Raw genomic sequence first — 25,429 nt, 5'->3', positions numbered from 1 at the left:
TTCTTCTTGAATTGTACACGAGGCCAGGACACTTTTAAACCATGACCAGTTATAGCCTTTGCCCATAGCATCCAGAGTTCCCAGGTTCATACACACAAGGATTCCTCCAGCCCTTTTGCTAAAACAAAGATTTCCTTCTGTTGAGTTATCTGGTTTGGCCAACCCACAGACTCATTGCCTCTAACAGCTCCTTTAGCCTGTGTGGATGCTTTGCATAATGTGCCCTTTGCTGAATGACTTTACTTTTGGCTGTGCTGAAGTTCATATTAAAAAATTGGCTCCTTGTGTGCAGCTTTGCCAAGCATGTCACATTGCTCCTTATCAGGGACCTGATTTCTTCATTATTGACCACTCCATCAGTTCATGTGACTTTGGTTCTATCCATGCTTGCAGGGCTTATTCATGCATTTCACATCAGATAAAATACGTAAGAGGAATAGGAACAAAGACCTTCCTGTCCCACCTGAGGTCCTGAACCACAAACTGAACTACATTTCTTAGACTTACTTTAATTTTGTTTGCCCTGTGGAGGTAACAGGGCTGTGGAAGAAGCCTGTAGCTCGTGTAACCTAGTTAATGAGCAAGTGCCAGATTTGGCAAGTCTGCTCAGCTGTGCCAGTGGCCTCCACCTGCATCTTCCCAGCACCTCACCTCAGCAGTGCAGAAACATTGTCTGGTGGCTAATGATGGTTGAGGGTAGTGATGGCTCTTTGCTTTGGGGGATGCTGCCTGCTCCTGTAGACTGTGCCACCAGTATTGGGTCCCGAAGGCTGATGAAAGTGAACTAGTGGTTATTTTAAAATATACTGGGCACTCTCACAAGGCATAGGACCATGCTTGTGGTGCTTTTTGTGAAGCTTGATGCTGAGGTGTATTCAGAGTGCACTTACTGGACTGAGTCCTTCAGGAGACCTTGGTGCTGGGATGCCACATGTCCATGAGGCAGACATTGAGGGTTCAGCACATGTGAGATAATGGTGAGCCTCGACTGTGCAGAAGCTCAGGAATGCTGAGGTCCAACAGTGAGGTACTACATGAGTATGGGAAAGGGCAGGCTTGGTTGTAATTGTCTCAAATAGCTCAAACTACCCTGCCCTTTCTCCCCCTCCACCCTTTAAAAAAGTATTTATGTATTTATTTATTTATTTATTAACCCCTAGGCACCACACCTGTATCCTTTACTGGATTTAGCAGTGGAGATTTTGACTGCAACCCCCATGTGTTGTTCCCATCCACAGCTGGGCTCTCTTTGCCCAGTTCTGCCACTGTCCATTCCTCTTCAGCCACATCCCATCACTGCAACTTTTTTCTCTCAGAGTGATCCTACTATTTGAGGTCTTTGCCAACATTTAACACAATTGTCCATTAACACAATGAGCCAGGTTCTGATCTCATTTACTTCTGCAAACTTAATAGAGTTCCCCTGGGCTTGTATTGATGCACATGAGAACAGATCCTGTCCCATTTAATTTGCCCTATTGCATATTTGCTCAGAGCTAACTGCATAGCTGGCTTTGTACAGAGGACAAAAAGACTTGTCCATAATAGGGAGCTGTTACTCTCCAGATGCCGCTGCGTTGGCTGTTTGCACAGAGCCCCGTACTCATGGCAGTGACAGTGTTCCTACTCTAGACCCCAAATTACTGAGATGATTATTTTTTTCTTTAAACACCCTGTTAAACTCTAGGTGTTTTGCTGACTTTTGTGCAATTTAAATGATTTAAGTGATTTAAATGTCAATGTGATGTTAATATTTAACAATTAACACCAGGATGTTCTCATACACCTTCCTTAGGAGATACAAAAAAGCCCAGCACTTACGTGTTCCTTAAGTCCTATTGTCAGTTCAAAGCAGATTCAGGTGGTGTGTTGGACCTTTATCAGTTATCACCTGCAGTAGCCCCTGGCACAGGATTGCCCTGAAATATGCTTTCCCTGGGCACCTTTCAAATTTCTCCATTTGCAATCTCCTCATAAGCCAGAGAGAGCTTGTATTGTGGAAAACAAGAAATAGAATAACAAAAACTGAGAGGATTAAAAAATAGCCTGAATGATTTAATTTCTGTTTTAATTCCAAATGTGCATGAGGCCCCTGATGTTTCCCACACACAGCTCCTTTCTCTGCAGCACAAAGAGGATATATTTTAAACGGTAATGTTAATGGAATTATATGTTGCTACTGGATAATGGTCTCTGCTGTGGAGAGATAATTGTTGAGGCAAAGCTGAGGTATTTATTGAAGATAAACACTGAGGCAAAGCCAAGATGTTTATTTTCTAAACACCAGATCGTAATGCAGGCAAAACGTATAATATCATTGGCATTATTATTAATACATTGGAAGCCTGAACGTAGCCCACCACAAGCTCCTGTGAACTCAGTGGGAGCAGAACTGGGCCCCAAATGAGAATTGCACCCAATCCGATGCCACAGGGCAGCCCTGTTGGCACTATCATGGGCAATATTCAAGTGTTGTCCATCTTTGCTGGTGTCTGCCCTTCTGTAGCTCGGGGAAGTGGCAGAAATGCGGTGTGGGGACCTGACTGCTCCCAGATGAAGCATCAGGAAGGACGGATTTCTTAACCAAGTTGGCTCAACAAGAAACTAAAACAAAACATTTGCTGATTCTTCAGCTTCGTTTGAGGTAAATGAACCATGAAAGATGCAACCGGCCTGTTGTCAGGCCATTATTGTACAGTTTTCAAAACTAATTTTACAGATACCTGTGAATAATTCATGCACATATTACCTCAGAACACTTGTGAAGTACAGGTTTGTACAAGCACGTGGGCAGCCTCAAGCAGCAGCAGGGCCTGGAACCATGTGGTAAGGGAAAAAGATGGGCCCTGAGCTCCATCCTGGGTGGCGTTCGCAGCTGTTCCTGCGTGTTTGGGAACGGCAGGGCTCCTCTGGGCACATGCTGCTGCAGGTTTTCTTTTGTGCATGTCCTGAGGAGTCTGACAGCTCTGGCCGTGTTTGCCTGTAGGAGACAATCCCAGCTGATGTTAGTTGCCCTCTCATCCTATCCCACCCTACCCACCCCGTACCTTGCAGCAGTGCTGAGCAGGGTCTTGTGTCACATTTCACAGTTTTCAGCACTGGCCTTGATAGATTAAAAAAATCTGAGCTGGCTCTTTTTCACTGTGTTATACCTTTCTGTCCAGGGAGGGATGCAGGTCCTGAGTGTGTGAAGATACTTAAACACCTAGCTCCTATTGATTACGTTGGTCATTAGCACCTAAGTACACCCATGGGCCTGAGCATAACTCCCTAAACCCAAATAGGACAGCAATGTCCTTGAGTGTTGTGTGCATTTGAACACATTGGTTTCAGATTGGCTGTAAGGCGAATGTGTGCACCTATGGAAAATACCACGTCAGATGGAAGACAGTCCAAACTTCTTAGTATTTTTCTACTTCTGAAGATTATAACCTAGATTAATTTTTAAAAAGATAACTGAAAATTAGGTCCTAACAAACCTATCATATGTATACAACCTGATTTACAAAGGTACTAACCATCCAAGGTTGTGTATCTGCAGCAGCTGAAGGAATAAAAAATTCTGGGGTCTCCAGCCCTTTAAAGAAATTAGACTATTTATGGAAAGTCTGGGTTTTCCATATACATACTGATGTATACCGACAAAACAGACAAATAAAGCACACAGTTGTCCTTTATTTAGGATGGATTCTTCCATTATATCTCTGTCACCAGCACTTTCCCTCCTAAACCCAAAGCCCATCATTGCCCTGAGAACTGCCGATTTGGCTGGTCCTGCTCCTGAGGGAATAACTGCTGTGCAGCTGCATGCAGCCCACTACGGACTGGCTGTGCTCTGCAGTATTTCCCTTTCTGATTGCTCTGTGGGCTTCCCCCAGGCAGGAGATGGTGGCCCCCAGGTCTTGCCCTAAAGCACTGCCAGGACGCAGCCAGGCACCCCCAATGCAGAGGAGTTTGCCATGGCACAGAGCTGCCCGGGGGGTACAGCCACTCTTACTGGGAGCTAGGGATTCATCCTAATTGTTTGCAAGGTTTTTTACAATGTTTGAATATAAAAAAGTGGCAACCGCAGAAATACCAAGGGAACATATTGTAATTCATGTTTTTACAGCTAGTGCTATGAGGTAAGTTGACCCGATTACAGAATAGTGTATTTCTAGCTTTTCCTTCAGTTTTGGCATACTCCCGCAAGAGCTGTAATTTTGATTTTAGTTCTTCGCTGGAGAGGCCATATCTGACATGTAGATATTAATTATTATTACTTGTATTTTAATTACCTTAAAGGTCTCCAACAAGATCAACAATGGTCAGCATATAGTCATATACATGCAATCATGTGTATGGCCCAAACTGTACCTGTCCCGGGCTAGCTATGATTGTTAAAGAAATCTGGGTAAAGGTATGTACAAACAAACAAACAACAAAACAAAAACAATCAACAAAAAACAATGAGAGTTTAAAAGTGTCAGGTTATTGTCAGGATTTTGTTATTTTTTATTATGTCCATGCTCCTGGGGATTTGTTAAATGGTAGGTAAATGAAGAGGGATAAGGAGGGAAACAAGGAGAACAAGGAAGGATGAAAAGAGACACACTGTCTATATGCATACATCCATATGCAAATGTTCTCACACAAAGGACACAGGCTGATCCTTTGGATTTGTTTAGATATATGCATATGTACAAGTGCTTATAGGTAGGTAGTCACATACAGACACAACAGAATTTGTTCGGAAAGGCACAGCAGTGAGGCTACAAAACAGTCACGACGTGACTTTACAGCTGCTCTGGGGGTCAGGCAGCTCACCTGTGACCAACCTGGCTATGTGGCCCAAGTGGAAGTCTGCAGATGTGCTCTCAGAAATGCTATACTTTCCCTGGCCTTTCCAGCTTGGTGCTCTTCTCACAGTCTGAGTGCTGCTTAACTTCTACAAAGTAAATCAGCTCCAAAATGACCATTTTTAATGTGTGTAATATGGCTACAGGTAGCCGGCAAATGCAAACTTCCTATGCCTTTTTCTTTTCCTTCCTATTTCTTTTAATCTCAATTTGCGCCAAGCCTAGAGTGTGATAGCCTGGAAAGCTGAGGCCTGGTGTACAAATGGCAGGACATTTCTTAGCCATGTCACTCCTTCTCATGTTCCTACCTTGACGTTTTAGCAATTGATGAACTAATTCTGTAACAACAAATGTATTGAAAGAATAAGTTCACAAGAAAGGTAGCATAAAAATAAGGATTTCATGGGTGTTTCTAGTAGTCACCTGAATTGCAGACTGTATGACTGCTTGTTATCTCGTGAATCATCTGTCATATATTTGACAATACATGTTTTGTCAAGTCAAACAGGCTTCCTTAGAAAGAAAAAGATGATATTATTATTACCCAGGCTGGATTCTGTGTGTTTAATGGTGAAGCACTCAAACGTCTTTCAGGTTTGACACAATACAATTCACATGATGTTTTTCAGAAATTAGCTCTAAGCTGTTTATATGAGTGCGCATTTGCACATAAAGACATTTAGCAAACATTGTTTTGCTTTTGGGAAATCTCAGGATTGTTTTAATGCCATCTGCTCCAATGAACTCCTGTAGATTTGAAAAGGAAAACTGTAATTACTGGATTACTTGGTACTGTAATATTCAATATTATGGTAATGTGGGATGAACTAACCATGCTATGGGACTGAGGAACTTCTGCCTTCTAAACTCAACTTCACAGAGGCTTTAATTGGATACTTAGCAGAAGGCAGTTGGAAATATATTAGGGCACTCACTTAAGTACTGTGACAACATTTTGTCTGAATCTTTCTGGTTTCATACCCCAAAAAAGTAGATGTGACTCTTGACCTCTACTCTCAAACTGCATAGATGAAAAAAATAAGAGTAAAACCAGTTGTCATTTTGGTGTGACTGATGCACTGTAGCACGAATTGTTTTGATCTTTCAGTGTCACAGTGTAAAAACTGCTTCAAGCAGGACAAATGTGGAGCTAATTTTTTCACAGTCCTTTCTCAGATAAAATTGATTTTTCTAGAGGAAAGCTGAAGCTGAAAAATAGCAGAAATAGCAAGCTAGCAGCAAGTCTCTAGCAGGAACAGGACTGCACTTTTCTCTTTCAGGAGTTACTGATTTAAAGGATATTTGCCTACTCATCGACCTGTTCTGAGTATTTGCTGTTTGTGCATGCACCTTCATCTTCACCTAGCTCGTATGGGCACTGTATTCTGTTCTATATAGGTTCCCCAGGCGTGGGTATGGTAACCGTGCCTAGCAGTGAGGATGAGCACACATGCCGTGATGTGCCCTGCCAGCCATTCCTCTGGGGTGGGTCTTCTGCAGCACTCTGTGCTGGTGGGTACCAGTCAGCACGTTTCTGTTGGCTATTTTAGAAAGACAAGGTCAAATACAGTGGTAGCAGAAAATTTGGTAGTTTGTAGTGGCCTTTAGCCCTTGGGAAATTTATTCTTCAGATTCAGAGCTCTAAAAAGAGTTATACCTTCTGCACAAATGAATTTTTGTTGAACGTAGAGATTGCAGTACCTTGGAGGACTGTGGCTGAGAGCACCAAGGCTGATCACAGTCTTCACTGTGCAACTCTGTGGTCTTCTGCAGTGACTGTAAAGGGCTTCGAGAGTGAAGAGCCCGAACTAGACTTGAAAAGCCATGGATGGCTAGGATAGATTGCAGGGGACAGGTTGGATTCATTCAGAGCAGCTCTTGTTCTAGTGCAATGTTCTGTATGTCACATCTGGAATTTGGTATCATCACATGCAGGATGAGGAAGAACACGTTCCCAGGCCCCAATCATGCAAAGTCAGGCAGAGTCTTCTTACTGAGAAGAAAGTCTCACACATGTCCCCTGCAGAAGCTGCTCTGTGCAATCATTGTCAGTCAGTAGTAGTCAGAGCTACTGCTAAATTGTGGACTGACTTAGCTAATAGTGGACCTGTGCAGGTAGCCACATAGTTGCCTCAAACTCTTCAAAAAATGTATTCCTCCATTTATCAGAAGCTTGCTTCTTTTTTTTTTTTCTTCAGATGTCTGTTCTCATACGAACAAAACCTGATCGCAACTGAGGTCAATAGGCATTTAAATGTTGATTTTAATAAGTGTATGTTTGAGTACCCATTGCATATGCTATTGTGCCTTTCCTTCATCAACACATGAATACTCTGCTTGCTGGTTTTGAAAAAAAGTGTATTAATTATGTGAAACACTGAGCCCAGCCCAAACATCAAAAGGACTTGTAGGTGCTCACTTTCTCACTGGAGACTTGCTTGAGGAACCCAGTGATCTATGAGCTATACTGTGTGTGACCATACACTTTGTCCTTAACATGTGCTTGACTGTAGTTATACACGTAATAGATCTGAAATCATTGCGATTCCCATAATTCTTCCACACACTTTGTTGCAAAATTCATACTCCAGTTAAAAATAAATAAATACATACTCGAGATGTTTTCATTACTTTTATGTTTTGTTGACTACTGATCACAGAGGGAAGCAGGTGAATCTGCAAGGAGAGAGAATGGGAGCAAGAATGAATTAGAGGTGGCAGGAGGTGAAAATGAAAGGGCCTATATCTCTTTCTTCAAGAGGGAGGTAATTCCTTGATATTTGCCAGATTTCATAACATAAAATGATTTTTGTTCATAAAATGAACTACGACAATCTTGACAATGGCAGTATTCACCAAGTTGAGGGGCAATCTCCGTTTCTACCAAATTTAAGTCACTGACCATAGTGATAGCATTTCTCACATACCTATTGTGAAAATTTTGGGATGGAACTTTTTGCTCTGTGTCTCTAAGTGGGTTGAAAATCACTGAACTAAACAATTAACAAAAACTTTGTATGAATCACTAGCAAAGTGACTTTGAGGTGTGGAAAAATCTCAAGACTCCCTTCCACCTCTTGTTTGAAATCTCCTGTTCTCCTGAGGTGCTGCTCAAGCTGAGAAGGGAGAAGGAAACAGAAAGGAAGGGAATATCTCTCTTTAGAAGGGAATCTCTCTCTTTAGAAAATGCAACTTGTTGAAAATATTGTTCGACATTGTTGACACTCCTTTAAACACTAGCAGGGGGCAATGATTTGCACCCATTAGTCTCTCTTCAAATGAAATTATTGGTAGGATTGTAGCAGCATTAAGTGATGAATTCTTCTAAACAACATCAACTGGTGGCAATGACAGCATTCCAGAAGGCTTATTTAAAATATAGAGTGTATTGTGTAACCCTTTTTATTTGTCTGTTGCACAATCTATTTGCTGATACTTGTTTCTTTCCCTCCCTCTCTCTCCCCTAGGCTATCAAACAAGGCTGCCCAACCTTACACTCATCCATCAACCTTCAGTTATTAAGAGAATAACTGCAGAACATTTACAAGTGGATGGGATGGAGCGCTGGCTGCTTTTCAAGAACACAGTCAGTGCTACAAAAACTTTGCAAGATGGCAAATTTTCTCATGCTGGCTGTTCTTTGCACTGCTAGGACCTGCTAGAAAGAGTGGTTTCTTGAATTTAGGGTAACTGATATAGGCTGATGCCAAAGCTGTTAATCATATAATATTCAGTATCAAATCATAATTCTATCTTAGGAAAATCTTTTTTTTTGTAGCTATTTCTTACAAAGACTTCAGGATACATTGGAGGGAAGAAAGAGATCAGGGTAAGGCCAGGCATTTGAGTGCTTATATGACTTTCTCAAGTATACGTTTTAAAAAAATAATTGCATCAAAGCAGACGTTCAAAGTGTCTCACACCAGAAATGTAACAAAATGAATGTAAACTGGATCATTTTCTCATTGATTAAAAGACAGAGGTTGTGATGGATGGAGCGGAGTTGCAATGTAATAATCTATGAATCTGATCAGCAACTTAGGGTGTGCATGAAGACATCTAGGCTGGTGCGGCACAATTCACTCCCACAGCTTGAAGAACTGGGAAGCAGTGCAGAGGCTCCTTGCAAGCCAGCACTGAAACAGAAGCAATATAGCCCTGAGTGCTGTGCCAGCTGAACATGATTATTCTGCCTCTCAGCCCCACTTGGCGTATCTGCACAGTACTTTGCTGTGCTGTGTGGACTTGCCAAATCAGCTCAGTGCTAGCTTGGGGATCTCTGCATCATGTTCTCTGCAATGTAAATGTACCCTTGGAAATTAAGCTAATCTGTTTGACTTCTGGAAGGGTAGGAGAATGCTTCCTGGCTAGCCAGCATTGCTCTAATTAAGCAGGACTGTGGGAAGAAGAAAACATGTCAGTCTGCACAGTGACTTTCCAGACAAGAACATCCCGGCAGGCACTGAAAAGCTGATTCCTTTGAGCATCCTACATTCGGTTCAAGTGAAAAGCTTCAGGCTTTGTTTTGCCAGTTTAGATGCTTGAAAATCCAGAGATCAGCGAACAGCTAAGAAGTTGTTCCCAGGATGGAGCAGGCAGTTGTCAGGAGCTGCTACTGGGCACAGGACTTTGCGGGCAGAGGCTCTGCCGAGGGAAACTGGAGGAGCAGCCAGCCTCAGTGGGAGGCATGCAGATAGACTCGAACAGATCTCTCCTTTGTCGTAGGTCCATTTTCTCTGCCTTGTCTTTGTTCTAAGCAAATCAGGCTCTGCTTTAGCAAGGCTGTTTGGTGATGGACACGGCTCTGCTCCTGGAGGCAGAAGAGCTGAAGATGACTCAGGACCATGAGGTAATCCTGGCTGACCACAGGAAACCTGAGCCTGGGAGAGTCACGGGGCTCTGCTGCAGGAGACGTGGAAGCCAGCAGCCTGGGACCGGGAGAGAGGGCATCTGATGAGATCAGGAACGTAACTTACGCAATTATAATGACAAAGGTTATGAACTTGCATTTTTTAATTCTGTTCTGTGTCAATTCAGGAATTGGCTACAACTTTTTTTTTTTTTTTTTGGTAGTCTTCTGTAAATGTGGCCTATCAGAGGGCATTTAATACCAGGAGAAGCGGCAGAATTAAAGCACTAAAATATGATTGATTTTCAGCAGCTCCCACACGGTCTGTGTTTTCTCCACTCAATAACAACACTGCTTGGTGACTTCACCCTGCATGCATGGCAATTAGAAGTTTTTACCACTCCACTTCATGTTGTGAAGATCCTCAGCAACAGCAGCACAGAGATTAATGAGAGAGGGGGAAAAAAAAAACATTTACCAAAGTTGTTGCTTGTGAAGACATATCACAAGTTGAGCAACAAACACATGAAACACAGATGCTAAATTCCTGTGATAGCCTCTCCACAGGAGGCAAGCTGAATGAAAGCTAATGGTTCCTTTCCCTCTAGCTGTCCTCTTCTCCCTGCTTTTATCAGTTCACTTAATATGCTCCCTCTGACTGTTTTTCCTCCTTCACATTGCAGTGATGTACATCACACCTGATACCACCCAGCCTTAGCACCTCCCTGCCTTGCCTTCTGGCTCTCTTCTCACTCACTCTCAGTGACTTGTGCTTCCATCCTGAGACCATTTCTCATTAATTAGGCTTCCCTCTGCTTCTGCTCCCCCCTTATGTGGCCATCAGTTCTGGCTCAACCATTTTAACAAAATACCTGTTTATCAGCCTGATATTCATCAAGCACATTCCCCTTCCTCTTGTTTAAGCAGTGTTCTTACCCTTTGCTTTATTATTTAGTTCTTCCATTACTCCCAGGCCATGAATTGCATCAAAGCCTTCTTTACTCTTGATCTACTTCTTCAACACTTCGAGCTACTGTGTTGCACTGACATCCTGAGTGCTCATTATAAGCCTGTTTGTTATCTGAGAAACCATGTTATCACACGTAGATGCACTGGATGTTCAAAGAAGTTCACACTGATCTTGGGGACAATTTCCAGTACCCTGCTGGCACATCTGGTTCAGGCAAAATCAAGTAACAGTTGTCTACTTTCAGGTATATACATAAGCAAAGTGTTCCTGCCTTTTTTCCTAAAGTGCTTAGCAAATACACCTATTATATTGATTTCTCTGCTCACTCTTTGATTCCTAGGGTAAGCAATCTGCACAAGCTGCCCAAAAGAAACCCCGTTCCTTAACCCTCCTAGGTTATCAGTGGCCCAGGGGTGAGCTTCTTAGATGACATTTCCTTGTGCTGTTTCCCTGTTGGCTTCTTTGTCAGCCAGCTCCATGCTATCTCCCATGCTGCAACCAGTGGCAAGCTCCCAGGTGAAGTCTGTAAAACTGCTCCCTCCCAAATTACTCCTTCTGCTTCCCCCTTTGTTGTTGTTGTTGCCTCAAAAGCAGTCCCACGTAACGGTGCCTAGAAAGGCAGAGAGGCTTCTTTGATGATGCATTTGTGACACTGTTGCCTCATTTTACTGCTTCCACTCCTACCTCATGTTTGCCTTATTTACCTGTTGCGTCTTGTCATAACCTACACGAGCAGTGCCATGGAAGAGGGACTGCTCTTTTTGCTCCTAGTACCTCCCAGCTTCACCAGGGCACAGACCAACTGCTGGGTGCTAGTATGGATCAGGGCCTGGTGCCCCCAGCCCAGGCACTAGCCTCACAGCTCATATGTTCTCTGGAGAACCAGTAGCTGCAAGCTCTAATGAGCACTCGCAATTAAGAAGCAGTTAGCTCTGAGAGCTCCTGTTTCCTGGCAGAGCCCTCCAGTCCTGGGACAGTACCGGTACAAAAGGTGGACACCACCAATTCACCCGTTAGGTGCGTCCTCCAGAGGCTGTGGCTGTGTTGGCCGTGGTCCGTGCTGAGCTCTGCAACGACAAGGGTGGCACTAAGCAGAGTCACAGCTGGTCTGATGGCTCATGCCCCTGCAGGGACTCAGATAGAAAGGTGCTTCATTTGTGAATCCCAAATGGGATAAGCATCAGGATCCCAATGCAGCTAATGAGGTGATACCTCTGATAATGCTCAGCGCTAAATTAATTTCTCTGCTTCTCCAGGGTTTCAGGTTATTCCGGTCTGGGTTCCAGTCTCTTCTTTGCATGGTCCTAACCCTGAGACACAGTCTCCTTATCTTTCCTTTGGGTCTTCCTTTTCTTTTTTCATTCCATTTTTATGCCTTTTATTCACTGTTATTATGTGTTTTATTCACAAGCGTTTTATTCACTTTTTTTATCACAAGCTGTGCCAGGCCAGAAGAGAGAAGCAGTTTTTTTTCTTCCTTTGAAATTCTGACTATATCAAAAGAATCTTGTACTGATGTTATTTTTTGCTTATTTGTATTCCTGTTCTCCCCACAGTTTTTCCTGTCTTCCTGTTCCCTGCAAGGACCAGAGGCACTATCATTACATCCCATACAGGCAAACCCATGCCGGTAGCCATGAGGTGTGGTGGAGTCTAATCTTGGTCACACAACTTTCAGTTGTGTATCCAGGCCATCTGGTCTTGAGTTATTTCAGGTAATGAGTTCAGGATAAATCTCCAAGCCATTAAGAAGAAATCAGTTAGTGCTGTCTTGCTTTCTCTGTGAACAGAATTTCCAGGAGCATTGATTTCCAAGCTGATACGAGTGGGTTTACTTATTTATTTTTATTGTTTTATGGTCTGGAGCAGTCACTTTCCATGCCAAACCAGGAATGGTTTTAAGAATTACCTACAGAAGGACCACTCACATAAAAGTAATGTATCAGGCATCTGTAAAAAACAGACTAGATCATTCTTGAAAGCAAAATCTGCCATCTAAGATCTTGTCTGGAATTAAAAATCCTTTTTGTTGTGTGATGCTGAAAAACTTCAACAATCTTCTGCTGGAAGTTGTTTAGGAGAAAAAAAAATAGTATTGGTTTTGTTTCTTTCTCCCTTGTTCTTTACATGAATTTACCAGTGTTAGAGGAAGCAAATCTGAGAACATGATGGCAGAATGACCCAGTGCTTTTTCTGAGAGTGCAATACCCATCTTGCTGTCTACTATTAGCTGGCACAACCTGTCCTCAGACAGCTGGTTTCTACAGTTCACCATCACAGCTGTAAGCTCACAATGACTTATTGTCACTATCAAACATGATTGCATCAGAATCATGAAACACTTGAATATAAAATTATAAATCTTGATTTCCCATCGTCCACCCCCTAAAGCGTCTGGTGCTTACAGAGCAGGTCTTTTAAAACTGTAGAGCAGCTGCTCAGCTAGTGTAAATCAGCATACTATGTTGTGAAGTGGAAAAGTATTGGTACTGCTTAAAGGATGTTTTAAAGAGATCACTGAGTAATTATATGCTCAAAATGTCCACTGGGAAAGGTATAAACCAAGAACCCAATTTGCAAAAAAGGAAGATTTACATTATACATGAAAAAAACACCCTATCTAGGGGATAAGCAACAGGCAGGCAGGCTGTGTTGCAAATCTCCTTCACTGGAGGTCTGTATGAATGGATTAGACCAACATCTGTCACACACGGATGGATTCTGCCCTGGTGCAGGGCCTGAGCTGGATGTGCTCTGGAGATCTCTTCAGTGCTTGCACAGCATGCAGAAATGGACTTCAGCACTGAAACAGCTATGGGATTAGCAAAACACTTCTGACTCCTTCCTTCCTGTTCAAGACAGGCCAGAAGATTTGCAAATCGGTTCAGTCCCATGTGTTAACCTCCGTGTTATTCAGGCAAAGTTTCTCAGCCTCCACTTCATTACTGAGCATAGCTAGGACAGAAGACAGGCAGTGCTCTTAAATCATTCCAGGGAATCCACCAGCAGATGTTAAATCATTACAGTAAAAAGTTAATATTCCTTTTTGTGCTAAAATGAGCTATAACAGCTATTTAACTCTATTATAGTTAACGACGCTATATATGCATCTAGTTATTACTGTAAAACTATATAAAAATATATAACCATATACTGTAGTTAGCTATTAAGCAGCTATAATAGATATGTGTGAGTTTTTCAGAAGACATTTTATAGTGAAATCAATGGAAAAGCTTCCGTTGGTTTTAATGGAAAATAAGTCAAGATTAAAGAGAGGATATTAGTGTATTTTGACATAAATTAGTATCAAGAGTAAATGTTAGGCCCAGAAGAGACTTCATAGTATCATAAGACTGTAATTCACAAGTGTACGCACTTTCAATGATCAAGATTTTGCTAAGCACATTAAAGCAAAAAATATATTCTTCCATCTTACTCTGTCCTTCAACATTTGTTCTAAGAAGTTATGAGTATTTTAGTACTGCATGAGGCAAATTTTAATGGCTCTTTTTTCAGACAGCCTCTCTTCTGCAGGATTCTCTGTCCTGGCATGCCCAGCCTCCTGCTTTGTGTGCGATTTGGGGATCAGCAGGCAGCATTAGAAGGGGATCGGGACAATTGTACTTTGAGAAGAACGTTACAGTTCCTGCGTATTCCTGTGTTGTTCAGGCCACTTGGATGGAACAGTTTTGAGGTGGGAAAATGCTTTTCCATGTAACACAGAATAAAGACTGACACAAAGTGGTGCATGGGTGTTCCTCAAGTTACGCCTGTGGGATGGGTTGTGTTACAGGAAGGCTTGTGAGCACCTGCACTCTCAGGGGTGCTTTTCAAGACTAAGCCCTGTGGCCTGACGCTGGAGGAGTGGGGAGAGCTCAGTGCTCACAGCGGCTTGTGAACAAGGAAAGGAACAGCCCTGATCCCTTGTGAAGTCCAGAGGGAAGCCCCCCCACCCCAACCCGCACTTACTGGTTTAGAAGTAACATCACCCAGAGACAGCTCTGGTCTGGGTTCACTGCAGTTGTATGCCCAGGTCCGAGGACCAAATTAAGTAGCACAGCTAAACTGAGCTCATCAGCTTTAAATGGGGCAGTCCTGCTCTTCCTGCCTTCCTTCCTCTCACTCTTCATTTTCACCTTGGTAATAGTAAAGCTTTTACTTTAAGGACACTTGCTGGGCTCTAGCTGACTATGTGCAGAGCCACCTCAGCTCCCATCTATTGATTTCCCAGTACCAGGACTGCAGAGCAGGCATACTCATGTCTGGCATTGCTGGCATTAAGCCCCAAATGGTAAATCCAGCCAGATTATTGAGTGCTGAAGAGAACATGCTTCAGAGAAACTTGACTTGCTCAGTAGTGGGATAAGGAGGCTTCTTATCTCTGGCCAAGGGCCAGTGTTTTTAGTGCTGTGCTGTCTCTGGGTAACACTATCTGGATGTCCCTGTGTCACCCAATCCTGTACCTGTATTATATAGTTTCTTCCATTGTCTGGGGTACTGCAGCCTTTCCATTTCATCCCACAATTTCTTTGAATTGTGTGCTTCTCCTTAATATGCACTGGAGGGAAAATCAATTTTCGGTCTAGTGTTCTACTTAAAGCCTGAAAGGCTGGAGTACAGTAGATTGTCATCTCCTGGCCTCCAATACTAAGAGAAAACTATTCATTAAAATATTAATACATAATCATAAGATGATGCTAATAATGGCCATAATAACTACTTTAATCTAACCTAAGGGATTTTATTACATATTGTACCAAGTAAGATGCAAGGAGTACTTTTTGTTCCATAAAAAGTTCATCACTGAGAAAGAACAAGAGAAGCCCATGAAGATTCTGAATATTTTCAAAAGGGTGACACTGAAGGAAGAAACTGCAGTAGGAGACAAAAGAAGTTTCTTTGACTTTTTTTTTAATGTTAAAATATTTTGAAAGACATATCAGTTTTGTCAAGAAGAGTGGCAGACAAAGTAACTGAAGAAGTCACTTCATGCTCTGTGGTGAGGTGATTAGATAATTTCCTAGTCTAAGTTCCTGACTCACTCCCTGCTTTGCTAGAGCTCAAGTGTTCAGGGATGGCAGGATTTGCACATGAGAACTATAAAAGAAACCTGGAGAGGGGATCAGTGCTCTGGTCCCAACCCACGCATGTCTTCCGAAGTGGAAAAACAAGAGGCTTAGTCTGCAAATAGATGTCAATACTGTTTCGACAGAATTATTATTTGAGACACATGATTTTCACCTCTGAAGAACAACAGATAAAATCAAAATTTCAATACTTAGGCATGGTTACAAACAACTTAGGTGGCACTTTTTGGTCCATGCCAGTCTTGTCACAGGATTGCAGTAGCGCTGCATTGGAGCAAGTCTAGAGACAGTAAGAAAAGAAGTGAAAGCATGCAGTGCCTATGCCTAAAGGCAAAGCTGACAGAGAAAGCCTGGGGTCAGGCGCTGGAGGTGTTAGAGGAGGTGGTGTTTTTGCTCAGCTGAGAGCTGAGGCTATTTCATCAACTCCTCGGGGTCCCTCCAAAGCAGGCTGTAGACCACGTGTGCTGCTCTAGCAATGGCGGTGCCAGGCCTGCCTCTGCAGAGGCCTGGTCATACGACAAGAGCTTGCCTGGGAAGTACCAGTTGCAGATCAGTTCTGTTGGGGGAAGCGGCTGGAGAGTAGGAGGAGCTGCTGAAAAAATGCACAGACAGCCTGGCCATAAACACCACAGCCTGTGTGGCTCCCTGCTGGGGTGCCAGCAAGGGCAGGATGCGGGGAGATGGAGCTCCCGGCCGGCTCCCTTGGGGCCCAGCCCACCGATGTTCCCAGAGCACGCCTAACGCCCACGGGCGGCGTTCGCTGCATGCGGAGCTCAGCAGCGGCCACGCTCTTTGAAATCGCACCTTGGTTATGATGGAGGTGGTTATGGGGATTTTTTATTTATTCATTTTTTTAGTTAATGGCGAGGTGGTTAGGGTGCCTGCCCAGGGAAACCTCAGTATTAGGTCTTCCTCAGCCTGGAGAAGATCAAGCTGACGTTTCCCAAGCAAGCAGCCTAATGAACAGGACAGCTGTGGGAGAGGAAGAAACTCAGAGCTTGCTGTTGAAGGTGGGTCTTGGTGGAATAAATTATATATCACTCAAAGGGCCAGAAAGAGAGCAACCAGAGGCAAAGTGACTGCAGCCCAGTGGCTACAGCAGAGCCTGAACAGGGCCAAGGCTTGGCATAGCTGCTGCTCCATGGCCTTTTCTGCACCTGAGCCCATGCAAAAGTAAGTCCAGCACCAAATGTAAGGATTCCCTTTGTAAGAAAACAAAAACAAAAAAACAAAACAAAACAACAAAAAAAAACCTTTTGCCACAGAGCCAGGCTCCTTTGTGTACCTCAGCCACTTTAAAGAATCCTTATTTCTCAGTTGCTGCAATATAAATGTTTGAACCTCTCAGGTTAAGGATGGCACTAAGGACAGTTATTTCTTGAGCAGTGCTTTAGCCAGCAGGGTGCCGTACAGGACTCGGGTAGTGGTGGCGCCACAGCTCTAAGTTTCAAAAGAAACTGTACTTCTTGCTTTTTCTTTTCTTAGGAAATGGCTGATGGACTTTTCTTCAGGAGAGACTCGCTAGATATGGATTCCAGTTAAATGAATATTCCTAGCTGCATTCCTTGGTGAGCATCCCGGGCTGTGGAGAGGGCTGGGTTTCTTAGGAACATGGCATAATGTAGGTCAGGACAGACTTCTGGGTGTCATCCCCTCCAGCCTCTTGCTCACAGTAGAGCCAGGTACAGCAGGTTGCTCAGGGCCACATCAGCCAAAGTCTTGGGTATCTTCAGGAATGGAGACTTAACAACCTTTCTGGGCAACCTGTTGACCACCCTTGCTGAGACAATGTTTGTATCCAGTCAGGATTTCCTTTGCTACAACATTTGACCATTGCCTTCATCCTTTCACCATGCACCTCTGAGTAAAGCCTTTCTCTGTAACCCTACCTTAGGTAGATGATGGCAGGAATCAGGCCTCCCTGTCGCCAGGGTTTTGCATTGGCACAGCTCCCAGCTCATTGCCATTCAGCAGTGCCCAACCCTCCCTGCAGCCTGCACTTATGCAGCTAGCACAGCATCCTGCCATTGATCTGCGGAGACAACCCTGGACATTTGTGAGGGATTTTGCCCTCTGGTAGGTTAATTATATAACATCACACTACATTTTCATCTAAAGGTTCAGTGTTCCCATGCAGTTTTCCCAATTTCCATTTAAATCTGCAACATTGCCTGAGTGAAGAGACACACAGAGTGGTCAGCTACTGCTTTTTCCTGAAAGATGGATAGGCCTTAAAACAGGTAGTGTCAAACAATTATAAATCATTCTGAACACCATAAAATTTTCCAAATATAAACAGATACTCAGGAACGAAGGTAGAGGAACAGAGGATCTGTTTATTAGGTTGTCACTTTATACAGCTAAACATTTTACTGTTTTGTTTGCACTGAGATATGTGTCCTTTGTAGGTAGCAGCTGTACACCAGCTGTGTACGTAGTTCCCTCTATAAAGATTATAGAGGGAACACGTGGGCTGCCATGTGGAAAAGGAGTTTCTCCTGTAGAGTAAAAATGCAACAGATGTGCTGTACGTTTTCCCTCTCTGATGCATGCAGAGATTCCTCATATAATACGTTGTGAACAGGACCAGTCATCTCCATTGCCTCTGAATAAGGTTCTTTGGAAATTGGACTGTGGTTTCAGGAGCACCTGAGCTGGCTCTGTGTGTGGCAGGCCCAGAAAGGTCTTTATGGAGCCGGCACTAATGAGCCCCTGTACACTGGTGTCTTCTATTTGCAGCCATGACAGTGGTGCTGTGCAGGGGCAGCTCAGGTCTCTTAAGGACCAGCAGTACCACCCAGGACCAGGTTTGGCTGCTACTAAACCTGCCAGCTTATGTATTTATGCACTGCTACGTTTGAGCTAAAAATCCTTTTCCATTGAACTAATTTAATCTTTTTTTCCATTAAATTTCCCATTTAAAATAATTCATTATGGTCCTTTCCTGTGACCAGGATAGTGAAGAGCTGACTGCATGGGCTTTTCCTTGTTGTCTCTGAAGCTTTATAAAGAAGCTGGAAGCCATAAGAAAATCTGAGCCCCTTTGTTAAAAGTGGGGCTTGGTGAAAGTAGCAGCCACCTAAAGCAAATCTTTCTCTTAAGGACAGCAAAGCTTGTCATGAGAGGAAGAATTTGAGAGCGTAAACCTAACAAGATAGCAGGCTTCATCACTCCTACCAAACACACATTGTGGATCCCCAAATAGAAGCCAGTATATCTCACATCTCTGCTGCTGTACAGTTTTCCAGCTCTCCCGTGTCTCAGCAGGACCTCGTCTCCTACGGTGTGTTCAACCAGATCCTCTCCTCTGCTTTACTGCAAGGTTAGAAGCCAGTTTCTCTGCCAAGTGAGTCTGCCAATGCTTGGTCTCTAATGAAATCTCTAGCCAATTTCTGATGTTTTGAAGAATAAGATGTATTTGGTATGGTATCAAAGACAAAGTAAAAATCACAAAGGACCAGAGATTACCTGGAATGTAAAAATGACCAGGCCAAAACCCCTTGTATAAGCATGGCTGAGAGTTGCCAAGTGGTGGTGAAAGCAATACAAAACAGTCTTCATGACAGCAAGTCTGTCCATAACGTGAAGTGTTTCTGCGTGTTTGTTTCTTTCTCTCTCTTACATGGGTTAACTTGCTAATTTTCACTTTAGTAGTTCTCTGCATAATTTATCAACAGTGGATTAAAGACCGGATTATAGGGCATGCAGCATTGGTTTGCTTCTTGTGGTATCCTGTGGCTGCTCTGTACTTAAGGCGTTTGCAAGGCCAGGTCAATATATACAAGCACTTGACAGCAATCTTTTCTTCAGACTCTCTGTCTGAGATGATTCAGCACTTAAAGATGCAGTTTCAAGTACTGCATTTTTCTTTTTGAGCCAGAACTTTATAACTCCTCAAAGAAACCCAACCCAATATTAATATAACACACAATTACAAATGCTCTTACCTGACTTACCATGCTGAATGTGTTTGTAATGTTAAATTACACTTTGTGGCTCTTTGTGCTGTTGCTTGGGCCTGCACAATTCCCTAGGGACATCAGCCCTGCTGTTGGAGACAGCAATGCTTGGAGTACAAGAGCTGGTGGATGCAGCAGCCTCTTCACTTTGGCATGCTCAGTGCTGCCCAATGCCAGGTGGAAGAGAAGGAGAAAGGTCTCCTGTGACACCACCTCTAGCTGTGGCCATCATTTCCAGCAATGTTTCCCTACAGAGGAAGAAACTGACAGGTACCAACTCATAACACATTTTTTACTTTATCTTGTCAATCGTTTTAGAGAGCTGCAGATCTCCAGTTTTCGGCATTGACACAACTCTAGGTTTTGCTTTTCAGTTCTTGGTGATATTTAGTAATTTGCCAGTGATAAGCATGGATGGGTTCCAATGGGAAGTTTATTATTTACAGTCCAGAGTGTATTGATTATCCTGACAACAGGAACTAGCATCCTGTTTTATTCTTATCCCTCTTACCCCACAGACTGCTTAAACTCATGCTGATGAACCAGAAGCCTGCTGACAAACATCCTCAGGAGCCCCGGAAGACATGCTAAGCGTACTCTCTGGCTTACCTGGAGAACCTCCTAGAAAAATTGTTTCCAGAAAATGACAATAAAATATAAGATAGACAAATATATATATATATATATGGCAATATGAGCAAAGCTATGCCTTCTTTGCTTCAAAGAGCCAATGTTTAAAGTGGTGTTTACACAGCTCTTCTGCTACTCTTTTCTAAATCAAAATGTCACCTGCCTAGCTTTCTGAACCAACACACGGTTGTTGTTTTATCATGAAATATGACGGCTGCTTAACACAATTCAAATATCAGTTTGAGAAAACAAAGGCTCTTAAAAAAGGAACTGGATGTACAAAGATAAGTGCTGTAAGGCCACATTCTTTCTAAGTGTAGCATCTAGGCTGCTGATGACACATCAGGTTAGAAAAATAATCAGCTGTATCTCCAAAGAATGTTCCCTTCTGCTGCATTTGTTTAATTCTTTTGGGCCTACTTGTAAACAAAGGACTACATTTTTAAAATCTATAAGACCAGTTGAGCAGTCTTATTTCTTTCCCTTATTTTTTATTTTAAGTTGCAGAGCAAGCAGACTGTGGCTTTGTTTTATACTTTGCCACAGGACAAGGAGAACTTCTGTGGGTGTGATCCTTAAGATGGAGGATCAGTTCCAAGTCATTTGTATTGAAATGCTGTATCTCTGCTTTGCTCAGAGCTTCAGACGTTCCTGCCTCCATCCTCTTTTTCCATGACACCGTAGATTCCCAAGCATGGCCACGTATCAGCAAACTCCCACTCCCCACAGGCTCCAGTCTGCCAGACATGATTGCTGTCCTGTTGCAAATCCTGAATATATATGTAAAGGATTAATTTTGTATCTCTGTGTGGCCTTCCCCCAGATATTTTATCCCAGATCCGAACAATGATTGGACCCTCTTAATGGCTCTGTAGCACCTTCCCTCCCCTCCCCAGGTATCTGGATTGTTGCCAGGCTCTATTTGGTTTTCACTGAGTGTGTTACTCCTCACATTTCCTTAATGCAACACACGGCACGTGCTCACATACCTAGCTTGTGCCTTGGTTTCAGCCAGGAAATCTGCCCTGTCCTTCTCCCCAAGGTTCTTCCCTCACTGCTGAGGTGCTGCGGCTGCTCAGGAGCAGTTGCTGAGCTGCCATAAATTAGAGGCAGGTATATTAAAGGAAATTGAAAACGATCCTGGTTTCCTCCAAACTCAGCTGGTGATGGAGCTTTATGTACTGCTGAGCTACCCCTGGAGCAAGAGGAAGAACTGCCCAGAGAAAGCCAGGACAGAAAACTAGGAGTGAAAACCACAGAAGTTGTCCCAAGCTAAACCCTCATCACTGATGAGTTGCATGTATTTAATGACGCTCATTAAAAAATAAATAAAAATGTTGGGCATGTAGAGGCAATAAGGGCGAAAATTTTAAACAAAAGGAACCACTTGGGGGTATTTAACTGCTTCAACTTGTGAAAAATTTTGCACTCTCATTGAATTAGTTTTAAATTTTCTTCTTTTCCTTTTTTTTTAATTTCTTATTCAGTAAGTAGAAGAGGGCAATTGCTGGCAGGTTAAGCTTTTTCTTCCCTCTTGCAACAAGCACATACATGCATTTTTTTTAAACTTAATTTTTCTGTAACTTTTCTAAATCATTTTGTGACTTTGTAAAAATTTAAGTGCCCAAAAGGAAAATGAAATTAATGGAGTTTACTCTGTCATTACTTAAATCTCCCCCTGTTCCCGCTGTAATACTACCAAAGATCTAGAAACTTTGAAAGGCTGCAGAATAACAAAACAGGGTGAGAAGAGAGAGAAGGAAAAGTGACCCCCACCCCTACCCAAAAGCAACAACAACAACAAAGGAAAAAACCTCTTGTAACACCAGTTTTATAACAAACATGGATCAGAATAATTCTTGTTCTGCTCACGTCTATCCAAATTTTGTTTTGAGCTTATAGAGTAGTGGTAGAAGGCACCAGAGTATCTCTAAAGCCCCAAAGGTACTGTTTATATCATATTTGATTCCAACTCTTCTGTACTGATACTTGTGTATATATAAATACATACGTATGTACATACAAATATTTATACATTTATAAATATCTTTGTGTGTTTGTATGTATATGTATAAAAGAATCACAAATTAATCTCTAAATTAGAAATTAATGTCAGAAAGTATCTGTTTCAGGCAGGTGAAGGGAAAACGTGTCAGTCTCTTTCTGTGTTCTTTTTTCTGCACTTTCAGCTTCTTGCTTTGTGGTTCTAGGAGGCAAAGCTGGAAGAACTCCAGAATTTCAGAGATTTGAGAGGTTTGTTGGTTTTTTTTTTTCCTTTTTGAAACAAAATTTCAAAATTCTGTTTGTGCTTATTGAGATTTTTAGGCAGAAACTATTAACTCTAAGCAACATGTGAGATGCCCATATGCTGCAATAATAGCGTATAGAGCAAAGTAACTGAAGTATATGAAGTTGAATTTGGAATAACCCACATGCTTTTATTTCCAAAAAGGCCGTATTAACCCAGGGCATGGTTGCAGTCAGTGTAATTCCTTCCCATTGCCCTCACAAAGTTTTGGGTAGCTTAAAATATTCACTTTAGCATGCACTTTGCATGCAACTGCAAACAAGGGAAGGAAGGGAAAAAAACAAAATGCCAACCAAATGTGTGGAGAAAAACCAGAAACAAATCTCAATCACCATCCAGCGTCTGCTTTCATCTTCACTTTTTCTCTTTGTTCTCCCCTCGGCTGGCATAGGTGCAGCCTTGGCAATGATGCAGTTTCACTTCTGACTTTTGAAGCCGGCCTAATATTTTCTGTCTTACGAGATAACATCCTTGGTCACTTATATACCTGTACTTACTGACATGTTTTGTGGATTTGAATGTGAGTGAATCGAGAGCCTAAGAGAGCCTGGTATGCTAGCGAGTCAGGAGTCTCTTTCACAACATTTCCAGTCTAACCTGAAATGGATGGTACCAGAAACTGTAAAGGAAAGCCTATTCCTAAATACTTCTAGGGAGAATTTGCAGATGGTGGAGTTTAATTCATGAAAGACTGGGAAAGGCACATTTTGTGCATGCTGTATGGTAGAACCCATTTAGATATATATACATATTATTATTTCAAGACATGCTTCTGGTGTCCTTTTTGATATCCTTACACCTAGCAGTTCAAAACAATCATGCCCTCCTTACAGCTGGCATTAGATATTTTTTAGTCCTGTTCTTCTTTTGCCCTCTGGCAGCACACAGGCCTGAGGAGGAGGCACAACTGCTCCTCACCAAGCTGCACCACCCCAGACGCAGCCCTGGCCTCACACGACCTGGAATGCCACGGGTCTTTGATGGGATCAGTACCAACACTCCCGCAACTGATTTAATATCGGTTATAACATTTAAGCCGAGCAGCTTTTTCTTCAACGACTCTGCTATTCCAGAAATCTTCATACTCAGCCTTTGCCTCGCCAGAAACACCAGTGGCCTCTGTTCTGCCTAGAGTCAAGCCCTAGGGAATTTAATACCTGCACCTGTGAGCCCCTTCTGACTTGCTTGTGCTGGGATAACGTGGATAACTGGTACCATTCATTCACCCTTCTTGTGAAGATAAATTCTCACTTCTCTCCTGGGAACTGGGTCTTGACTGCGAGGACTATCTGTGTTGTTACAAAAAAATAAAACCTAATTGCAAATACTTATGGAAAGAGAACTCACATTGTTTCCTGAACACAGTAGGATATGTACCTGTCTTTCAGGCAATGAAGAACGGCAGTTTTGGAGATGAGGATGAGCACTGTCCTCGGGAAAACCCCAATTTCATTTGTCTTACAAATACCTTTTAGCTGTAACACTGTACCTGACTATAACGTTGTACCTGTAACATTACACTTGCTTCTACAGAAGGCACTGATGGCAAGTTAATTAAAATAGCCCAGTGTGAGCCTGGGAATGATGACTGAACATAAAATTCAATGGGGAGTCTGCACGAGAAACAGCAGCGACATTCTTGTCAACCTCTGTTTATCAACAGCTGGGCTGCTGTATTGCATCAGCTGGCGTTTCTTCACTGTATCAGGTGCAATATACTGGGAGTCATGATGGGACTGGATGCTATGGTTAAGTCTGGTGTGTTGTTTTTTGCTTTTTTTTTTTTTTTAGCTCAGAAATGGAAAAGGCATATTTTCTTGCAGGTATTTGAATTCCCAGCAGCAAAGGGAAGTTGAGAAGATGCATGCTATTTTGATGCCTCAAAGGCTGAAGTGTTATGAAAAGTTACTTTTTCATCAAAGACGGGGAGTTTCAGTGCTTCTACGGTGACTTCGCTAGCAGTGAAATGACTGAGAATAAGTAAGGAATAGGTCAAGAGAGGAAAAGCAAGATTGCCTCGTTAAAATACTGCCCTTGTTAAAGATGGCCTTATTCCTATATGTACCCAGCTTCCTACATGCACTGGGTTGGAATCTTTTCTACTGAAATTTGTCAAATGCATTAATTTTTTTTAGTAGGAAAAAAAACTTATCCTATTCTGTGGATGTTTATTAGTCTGCATAAAGGCAAAGCTGAGGGTAGAGTTGGTATAAAATGCTGAAAGTCAGTGATGACAAATCTATTTTCCTGCTCAGTGTTTTGAAGAAGTATTTATAAGAACAGATGGTGGGCAGCAGCAGAACATGTTCAGCTTTATCAAGACATTTGGCTAACAAGCACAGACTAAAATTCATTTCTTTCCTTCTCGACTTAATAATTTTAATTAGAGGCAAAAGGTGTGGTAGTCTCATTGTCTGGAGGCGTATGTGCAATATTGTCTTGGTCGGGCAGGACTGGGTGGGAGAGAATATCACTGCCTCTAATGAAGGGTGGTGCATATCTGTACAATCTCTATTTTTTTTTATTGTCTGGTGATCTAAAAAATGCAAATCCTAAATCTGCTATTGCACAACATACATAGAGATACACTGAGGCTATGCTTTCAGTTAGTCAGAGAACAAAAACATGACTACAGAACATGTATAAGAAATACGCAGTGTCACTGGAGAAAAAAGGTCTTTTAACGAGTAGTGGGACGTACATTTATTATCTTGAGGGGCAACTTTCAGAGCTATCTATGGAACTTAGCGGTCTCTGGAACTCCTTCGCTATTTAAATGTTTTTGAAA

Source organism: Anser cygnoides, chromosome 4, assembly GCF_040182565.1.
Source record: "Anser cygnoides isolate HZ-2024a breed goose chromosome 4, Taihu_goose_T2T_genome, whole genome shotgun sequence".
NCBI lineage: Eukaryota > Metazoa > Chordata > Aves > Anseriformes > Anatidae > Anser > Anser cygnoides.
This window is presented reverse-complemented; position numbering follows the sequence as displayed.